Source organism: Capra hircus, chromosome 19, assembly GCF_001704415.2.
Source record: "Capra hircus breed San Clemente chromosome 19, ASM170441v1, whole genome shotgun sequence".
NCBI lineage: Eukaryota > Metazoa > Chordata > Mammalia > Artiodactyla > Bovidae > Capra > Capra hircus.
In genome coordinates, this window is record NC_030826.1 from 2,881,995 (window position 1) to 2,891,646 (window position 9,652).

Below are 9,652 nucleotides of genomic sequence, written 5' to 3' on the forward strand. Positions count from 1 at the left end.
TTTTGAATTTATCAAGTTTAGATTTATGGCCCAGGATGTGATCTATCCTGGAGAAGGTTCCATGAGCACTTGAAAAGAAGGTGAAATTCATTGTTTTGGGGTGAAATGTCCTATAGATATCAATTAGGTCTAACTGATCTAATGTATCATTTAAAGTTTGCGTTTCTTTGTTGATTTTCTGCTTTGTTGATCTGTCCATAGGTGTGAGTGGGATGTCTATTATTGTGTTATTGTTGATTTCCCCCTTCATACTTGTTAGCATTTCTCTTACATATTGCAGTGCTCCTATATTGGGTGCATATATATTTATAATTGTTATATCTTCTTCTTGGATTGATCCTTTGATAATTATGTAGTGGCCTTCTTTGTCTCTTTTCACAGCCTTTGTTTTAAAGTCTATTTTATCAGATATGAGTATTGCCACTCCTGCTTTCTTTTGGTCTCTATTTGCGTGGTATATCTTTTTCCAGCCCTTCACTTTCAGTCTGTATGTGTCCCTTGTTTTGAGGTGGGTCTCTTGTAAGCAGCATATAGAGGGGTCTTGTTTTTGTATCCATTCGACCAGTCTTTGTCTTTTGGTTGGGGCGTTCAACCCATTTACGTTTAAGGTAATTTTTGATAAGTATGATCCCATTGCCATTTACTTTATTGTTTTGGGTTTGGGTTTATACACCCTTTTCGTGTTTCCTGTCTAGAGGATATCCTTTAGAATTTGTTGGAGAGCTGGTTTGGTGGTGCTGAATTCTCTCAGCTTTTGCTTGTCTGTAAAGCTTTTGATTTCTCCTTCGTATTTGAATGAGATCCTTGCTGGGTACAGTAATCTGGGCTGTAGGTTATTGTCTTTCATCACTTTAAGTATGTCTTGCCATTCCCTCCTGGCCTGAAGAGTTTCTATTGAAAGATCAGCTGTTATCCTTATGGGAATCCCCTTGTGTGTTATTTGTTGTTTTTCCCTTACTGCTTTTAATATTTGTTCTTTGTGTTTGATCTTTGTTAATTTGATTAATATGTGTCTTGGGGTGTTTCGCCTTGGGTTTATCCTGTTTGGAACTCTCTGTATTTCTTGGACTTGGGTGATTATGTCCTTCCCCATTTTAGGGAAGTTTTCAACTATTATCTCCTCAAGGAGTTTCTCATGATCTTTCTTTCTGTCTTCTTCTTCTGGGACTCCTATAATTCGAATGTTGGAGCCTTTCATATTGTCCTGGAGGTCTCTGAGATTGTCCTCGTTTCTTTTAATTCGTTTTTCTTGTTTCCTCTCTGATTCATTTATTTCTACCATTCTATCTTCTATTTCACTAATCCTATCTTCTGCCTCCGTTATTCTACTATTTGTTGCCTCCAGAGTGTTTCTGATCTCATTTATTGCATTATTCATTATATTTTGACTCTTTTTTTATTTCTTCTAGGTCCTTGTTAAACCTTTCTTGCATCTTCTCAATCCTTGTCTCTAGCCTATTTATCTGTGTTTCCATTTTGATTTCAAGATTTTGGATCATTTTCACTATCAATATTTGGAATTCCTTCTCCGGTAGATTCCGTACTTCTTCCTCTTTTGTTTGGTTTGGTGGGCAACTCTTCTGCTCCTTTACCTGCTGAGTATTCCTCTGTCTCTTCATCTTGGTTATATTGCTGCGTTTGGGGTGGCCTTTTTATATTCTGGTAATTTGTGGAGTTCTCTTTATTATGGAGCTTCCTCACTTTGGGTGGGGTTCTATCAGTGGCTTGTCAAGGTTTCCTGGTTAGGGAGGCTTGTGTTGGAGTTTTGGTGGGTGGAGCTGGGTTTCTTCTCTCTGGAGTGCAGTGGAGTGACCCATAATGGGTTATGAGACATCAAAGGTTTTGGGATAATTTTGAGCTGCCTGTATATTGAAGCTCAGGGGAGTGTTCCTGTGTTGCTGGAGAATTTGCGTGGTATGTCTTGTTTTGGAACTTGTTGGCCCTTGGGTGGAGCTTGGTTTTGGTGTAGGTATGAAGGCATTTGATGAGCTCCTATTGCTTAATGTTCCCAGAATTCAAGAGTTCTCTAATGTTTTCAGGCTTTGGATTTAAGCCTCCTGCTTCTGGTTTTCAGTTTTATTTTTATAGTGGCCTCTAGACTTCTCCATCTATACAGCACTGATGATAAAACATCTAGGTTAAAGATGAAAAGTTTCTCCACATTGAGGGACACTCAGAGAGGTTCACTGAGTTACAAGGAGAAGAGAAGATGGATGGGGTAGTTAGAGGTAACTGGAATGAGATGCGGTGAGATCAAAAGAGGAGAGAGCAAGCTAGCCAGTAGTCACTTCCTTATGTGCGCTCTATAGTCTGGACCACTCAGAGGTATTTACAGAGTTATATGGGGAAGAGGAGAGGGAGGAATTAGACAGAGGTGACCAGGAGGATAAGAGAGAGGAATGAGTAGGAGAGAGACAAATCCTGCCAGTGACCAGTTCCTTAGGTGTTCTCCACCATCTGGAACACACAGAGATTCACAGAGTTGGATAGAGAAGAGATGGGGGAGAAAAGAGACAGAGGCCACCTGGTGGAGAAAAAGGAGAGTCCAGAGGAGGAGAGAGTGGTCAAGCCAGTAATCTCGCTCTCAGGTAAACTTGGGTAGTGAAGTTTGGGTTTTTAAATGTACAAAATTGACAACAAAAACCTAAGAGCAAAGATTAAAAATCTAGAGTAGAGGTTGGATTTTCAAAGATACAATATTAAAGAAAAGCAGAAGGAAAAAGGAAGAAAGAAAAAAAAAAGTATTAAAAAACAAACAAACAACAACAAAAAAAAAACACCAACAACCATCCAAAGACTATATATGGTGTTTGCCTTAAAAACAAAAAAAGAAAAGTCTTTTTTTTTTTTAAATAGTAATAATAGGTTATAGAAATAAAAATTAGAGGAGAAATAGAAGACTTAACAATTAAAAAAAAGTTAGAAAAAAAAGAAAAATGAAAACAAAAAACAAAAAAGCAAAAAAAAAAAAGAAAAAAGGAATGATTTTAAAAATAGTAAAAATATTTCTGGCCCTTCTCTGATGTTATGGCCCAGTGGGATCGCTTCCAAGGTGGTTCCCTCTGTTTAACTTCTTCTGTTTACTGGTTTTTTAGGCTCACTAGTTCAGTCGCGCTGTGGGGAGGGGGGATGCTGCAAACAAATAGCACTGTCGTGTACACACAGTATCTCAGCCCCACTTGACCTGTCCTTTCTCGCGGCACACAAACCGCTCCGGCTCTACGATGCTCAGCCGGGAACCGTCTGGGGCCGGCCCTAGGCTGCGTGCACTTCCCCGGTCCTAGCCGCTCAGGTTCAGCTCTCAGGCAGCCCTCAGAGGCACAAATTCGGCTGGGACTGCGCTTTGTGCCCTTCCCAGGTCTGAGTAGCTCAGGAGTTTGGCGAGCGTGATCGCTGTGGCTTGTCACCTTTTCTGCCGCTGCTGCTCAGCTTTCTGGGTGGACCGCTGGCGCACCCCGAGAGGCAGATTGTGACTGTCCAGCACCCCCAGAAGTCTTAGCAATGGAGCCTGCTTGCAGTTAGGTAAGTCAAGTCTCTCCGGGTCTGCAATTGCCCCTTTCCAGTCCTTATGGCTCTGGCTGCCTGTCCCCGGCGGGGGATGGTCTGCAGCCGGCTTTTTCCATTCCGTCCTTTGTTCTGTGCTCGGTCCTGGTGGTGTCTTATGTTCGAGCTTTTCATGTGGTAGCTATCCCACAGTCTGGTTTGCTAGCCCAAGTTAGATCGTTCTGGTTGCGCGTGGGGCGTTCCTGCCCGATTCTAACAAAGCACTGCAGCCCGCGCCTCCCGGGCGTCCCTGCCCTGCCCCCACTTCCCAGTGGCGATGCAGGCGTCTGTGCTGCTTTTCCGCTGGGGGAGTTACTGTTGGGCTTGTAATCTGTTGGTTTTAATTATTTATCTATTTTTCCTTCCTGTTATGTTGCCCTCTGTGTTGCCCTCTGTGTGTTCCTGTTTAAGTCTCTGTTTCCACAGACTCGGCAGGGAGAGTGTTTCCTGGTGTTTGGAAACCTCTCTTCTTAAAATTCCCTTCCCGGGACGGAGCTCCCACCCCACCTCCTTTGTCTCCTTTCTCGTCTTTTATATTTTTTCCTACCTGTTTTTGAAGACAATGGTCTGCTTTTCTGGTTGCCTGATGTCCTCTGCCAGCCTACAGAAGTTGTTTTGTGGAGTTTGCTCGGCTTTGAAATGTTCTTTTAAGGAATTTGTGAGGGAGAAAGTGGTCTTCCCGTCCTATTCCTCCACCATCTTTCCCTCCAACCGAAATCCTGTCTTAATACAGACTGGATACACATCCTCTGTGGGAAAATACCCTGAATAAGACATAGCAAAGGGCATAGAGAAAAAAAATCAATCTTTTGAAAAAATTAGTGATATCAAAATACATTTCTATTGCTGGGAAACCAAGCTAGGTCAAATATATGGCCCAAAGCAGCATGGAATTCAGAGTCAGAGGTTGGCAGGAAAGTTTTGGAAAACTTCAAGTTTTTAAAAATTGGCAATTTCTCCATGCCTAATAAAATCATCAGAGAAGAGGTATAATGTTTTCATTTGTGGAATGATGACAGATTGCTGCAAAAATTCACATGAATGAAGAACCGCAGAAATACACTTCAATGAATTTTTTTTTTTTTTAATTCATGAAAAACTAAAGTTCCTATTTAAAAAATAACCATGCATGCTCAAGGTGAAGCATGATAAAAAGTAGTATAAATTCTGTCAATGATTCTTTACACAGCTAGTGGGAAAGTGATATAAATCATTTTATCTTAAAAAGGAAGTTTTGTTATTGCACTGACTTTTACAACCTGATCTAGTAATTTAGAAAAATCATGTAGTAAAATCTGTAAAATTAAAATACAAAATTCTTGTTTGTAAACTTCAGTTGGCCAAGTCTCTCCAGAGTCCTTCATGATAGTGAAATGGATTGAATAGCTAAGTTGCTACCTTATTTACTTGCTGTGAGGGGGAAAATTCCAGAACACAGCTTTCATACTTTCACAGTAATTATATTCAAAAAATAAAAAGAAAGGCAGTACAGCTGTCTTCTTTCCTTCCTCTGTGCAATTTTCAGCTCTTATTCCACTCCTGAGTGCCATAATTGAAATAATACTAGTTTGGAGACCAGTTGAGGATTGGCCATAAATGTCACACAAAGTCAGAACTTCAGTAAAGACATTTCCAAATGGCATACTAATGCACTGCAGCTGCCGTAGCCATGAACAGGTGCCAGATGGTACGGGGAAATGGAATAATGCCATCACTGTTGAAGAACACAACTTCCAGGCAAAGGATTAGACCCCACAGGCAAGTTTGTGAAGTCCATTAGTGTTGTCCATTGATGTTACCACCAAGGCTGGAGAAAACCCCATCATGGGATATATAAAGAGCTCAACCACCTTACACCTGCCAAACTGAGTGACCAATGGTGATGCATCTTGTTCTTAGTGTTTTGTACTCAAAGTTCACCAGGAAGTAATCATATCTGGGAACTGGGGAAGAATGTGAGTTTGGTTTACATCAGAAGGTTTTTCATGGTAGAAAAATACATAAATGGTTCCTCCAGCTGCCATGAGCGAGATAAACCAATGCATATGAGATGCCAGGGATCCAAGTTCATGGAGATTTACCCATGCAGTTTAAGATGCAATGAAGAAATAGATAACTATTCTATCACACATGTGAAAGCAATGCTCCACTGTCCTTAAGTTGCTCTTTTTCCATGGCTTGATGTGATATCTGTGGAAAAGATGAAGAAGGCACAGAGGCCCATTCTGTAAATCCAAGCTGTTATCTTTCCCAGCAGTCATCAGATAGCTGGTGAAGGAAGATACTGCCCACAATGCCCAGAGCAATGAAGAATGCATGTGTGTAACAGTCAGAAACATGTTTGTAACCTGTTGGCTTGTAGCGGCCTTTGGCTGAGCCCAGTGGTTCATGAACTGCTGGAATCGATTCTGGAACCTCATTGATCCTCCTCTCCTCCTCCGGGGTGAGGAGTTCCATTTCACCAGCACCAACGGCTGGGCAGGTGGTCCTCATGAGGTGGGGTTGCCCTGGAGGCTGCTGTGTGCCTCGGGGACCACTCAACGGTGCAGAGGCAGAGTGGGGTAGGCTGGGGAATCGAGACAGGGCCAGAGCTAGATGAGGCGCCCTACTCCAATATTCTTGCCTGGAGAATCGTATGGACAGAGGAGCGTGGTGGACTACACTCAATAGGGTCACAAAGAGTTGTACATGATTGAAGAAAAGCTATGACAAATCTAAAGAGCATATTAAAAAGCAGAGACATTGCTTTGCTAACAAAGTTTTGTCTAGTCAAAGCTATGGTTTTTCAAGTAGTCCTGTGTGGATATGAAAGTTGCACTGTAAAGAAAGCTGATCACTGAAGAATTGATGCTTTGAACTGTGGTGTTGGAGAAGATTCTTGAGAGTCCCTTGGACTGCAAGGAGATCCAACTAGTCAATCCTAAAGGAAATCAGTCCTGAATATTCATTGGAAGGACTGATGCTGAAGCTGAATCTCCAATACTTTGGCCACTTGGTGGGAATAACTGACTCAATGGAGAAGACCCTGATGTTGGGAAAGGTTGAAGGAAGGGGGAGTAGGAAATGACAGAGGATGAGATGGTTGGATGGCATTGATGGACATGAGTTTGAGCAAGCTTTGGTATGTGGTGATGGACATGAAAGTCCAGAGTGCTGCAGTCCATGGGGTCACACAGAGTCAGTCATGACTCTGCAACTGAACTGAAGAAGTGACTCAGCACACACATGCATAGACCAAAATATCTCATGAACATAAATGTAAAAACTCTAAGCAACATATTAACAAGTCAAATCCAGCAATGTTCCAAAAGATTATTTACCACAACAAAGTGAGATTTATTCAAGTTATGCAAGGCTGGTTCAACATGAGAAAGTCAATTAATGTAATCCATCATATCAGACTAAGGAATAAAAATCAAGTAATTACAACAGATGCAGAACAAGTAGTTTAGAAAATTCTCCACCTTTTATGACAAGAACTTTAAGCAGATTATGAATTGAAGGGGTTTTCTCAACCTGATAAAGAACATCTACATGAAAACCCTTGGCTACCATCATACTTAATGTTGAGAATTGATAAGCTTTATTGATAAGATCTGAACAAGGCAGGACTATCCACTCTCATCACTTCATTATTATACTGGAATTTCTAGCAATGCAATGACACAAGAAAAGGAAATAAAATTATACAAATTTAAGAGGAATAAATGCAACTGCATTATTGCAAATACAATATGACTATTTCTTGTAAAAATCCAAAAAGAATTTTTGAAAATTGAGAAATTAGTATTTATAGAAAGATTGCAGAATACAAGTTTAATATACAAAACTCAATCAGCAGCAACAAAGAAGTAGAATTAAATATTTAAGCCATCCAAAAAGATTTCTTATAAAGTCTAATGCCAGGGTTGCAAGGCAACTGGAACACTCACATGTCATTGTGACGTTGAAAATTTGTGCTGTCCTTTGGAAAATCAAGTTCTATGAAACCACTCATGCTCTTTGATCCGGTAATCCCACCCCTGGGAACTTGTCCTAGGAAGAGAATTACAAAGAAGGAAAAAGCTCTATGCATTAATGTTGGGACCTAACCTGAGCCATGACAGGCTCAACAGGCCACACTAGGCCTAAGCCTCAGGTTCTTGTAAGCATGAGTCATAATTCTAGGAAGCCCCACCCTAGGAGAGTTCCGATGGCGCCAAACCAGATTAAAACCTGAGTCATGATTCTGGGGAACCACACCCTGGGAAAGTCCCCTATGGCGCCAAACCTGAGCCAATCCGGATAGGGATGCGGGATTTGGAAATGGCTCAGCCAATCATTACTTGAAAGCTGTACTAAGAACTGCCTCTATAAAAGCAGCTGTGAGTCAGAGCTCAGAGCTCTTTCGTCAAGACTCCACTGTGCTGGATGAGACTAGAGCCCTAGCTCGAGCTAGCAATAAACCCCTTTATGCTTTTGCATTGCTGTGGATGTCTTATTCTCTCAGTTTTGGGGACTCGGACACTAGGCATAACAATTAAAACATTCAAAACACAGAAAAATTGGGAGTTCCCTAAATGACCAATAATAGGAGAATAGTCAAATAAAATATGACCTACTGATGGATGGAATTTTATGTCATCATTTAAATGAATATGAAAGACTGTAATACAAGGAAAGTATTTGCAATATTTTTTTAAAGAAGAAAAAAATAAAATGAAAGGCAAAATAACATTTATATTAGTATCCTAAAAACTGAGATACTTTGGTGTAAATCTAAAATATATGTCCAAGATCTATATGAGAAAATTATAAAATTTATGGAAGAACTAAAAGACCTGCATAAATAAGATGTTTTCCATGCAAAACCTCAATTTGTCAATGAATCAGTCCTTCCCAAATTAAACTAGAGATTCAATGTGAATCAAATAAAAATTTCACTAACTGACTTTGTGGATATTGATAAATTAATTCCAGAGTGTATATGTAGAGGCAAGGACAGAATAGTTGATACAATATTGGAGGAGAGAAGCAAAGTGGAAAGACTGGCACTACAAACCTTCAAGGCTTACTATAAAGGTGTAACTAACAATCAGTACAGTTTGTAGTAATCAGGACAATGTAATATTGGTGAAAGAATAAGGAAATAGACCTATGACATAGAGTAGAGAGCTCAGAAATATATTCTCATAAGTATACTGTGAAAGATGCTCAGAGGGCCCAAACAAAACCTTGCATACTCCAGGGCCCAAAGACCCCACAGAGACTGAGCCAGACTTGCCTTTGAATGTTTGAGTGTGTCATGGAGAGGCATGCGTCAGCAGTGGCCTGGCATGGGGACAGTGGCTCTGGCTGCAGAGGACCTGGGGCACACAATGTGTGGCATAAGCCCTCTTGGAGGAGGTTGCCATTAGCCCCACCATAGAGCTACTGAGCAGATGACCCACAAACTGCAGAACAGTTATAGCAAAGAAATTTTCACAATGTTAAGAAAGTTCTAGGACCCCAAACAGATTTACCAACCTGGAAATCTGGCAAAGGGAACACAGAATTTTACTTTGAAGGCCAGTGAGATTTGAACTTCTGCAGAACTTCCACAAGACTTGGGAAACAGATTCTTGGAGGCCAAAAACAAAACCTTGTGTGCAGCAGGAAAAAGGAGCAGTGTCCCCACAAGAGACTGAACCAGATTTGCCTGTGAGTGTCCAGGAGTCTCCAGCAGAGGCAAGAGTTGACAACAGCCTGCTGCAGGGTTGGAGTACTAAATACGACAGTGCACGCATAAGCCCTTGTGAAGGAGGTCTCTTACTGTGACTCCCCACACCACAGTTCAGCCTCAGGCCAAATAACAGGAAGAGAACACAGCACACTCATCAACAGAAAATTGGGTTAAAGATTTACTGCCCATGGCCTTGCCCATGAGAATAAGACCCAGGACAAGAGACAGTCAGTCTCTTCCATCAAGAAGCTTCCACATGCCTCTTATTCCTTATCCATCAGAAGGCAGATAGAAGGAATTAAAATCACAATTCCAGAAAACTAACCAAATTGATCACATGGACCACAGCCTTGTCTAACTCAATGAAACTATGAGCCATGCCTTATAGTGTCACCCAAGAAGGATGGG

The 9,652-nt window shown here is 41.1% G+C and overlaps 1 pseudogene; it reads right to left on the reverse strand.

The window, feature by feature from the left end:
* On the reverse strand, nt 5,107-5,963 carry LOC102179232 (annotated as a pseudogene).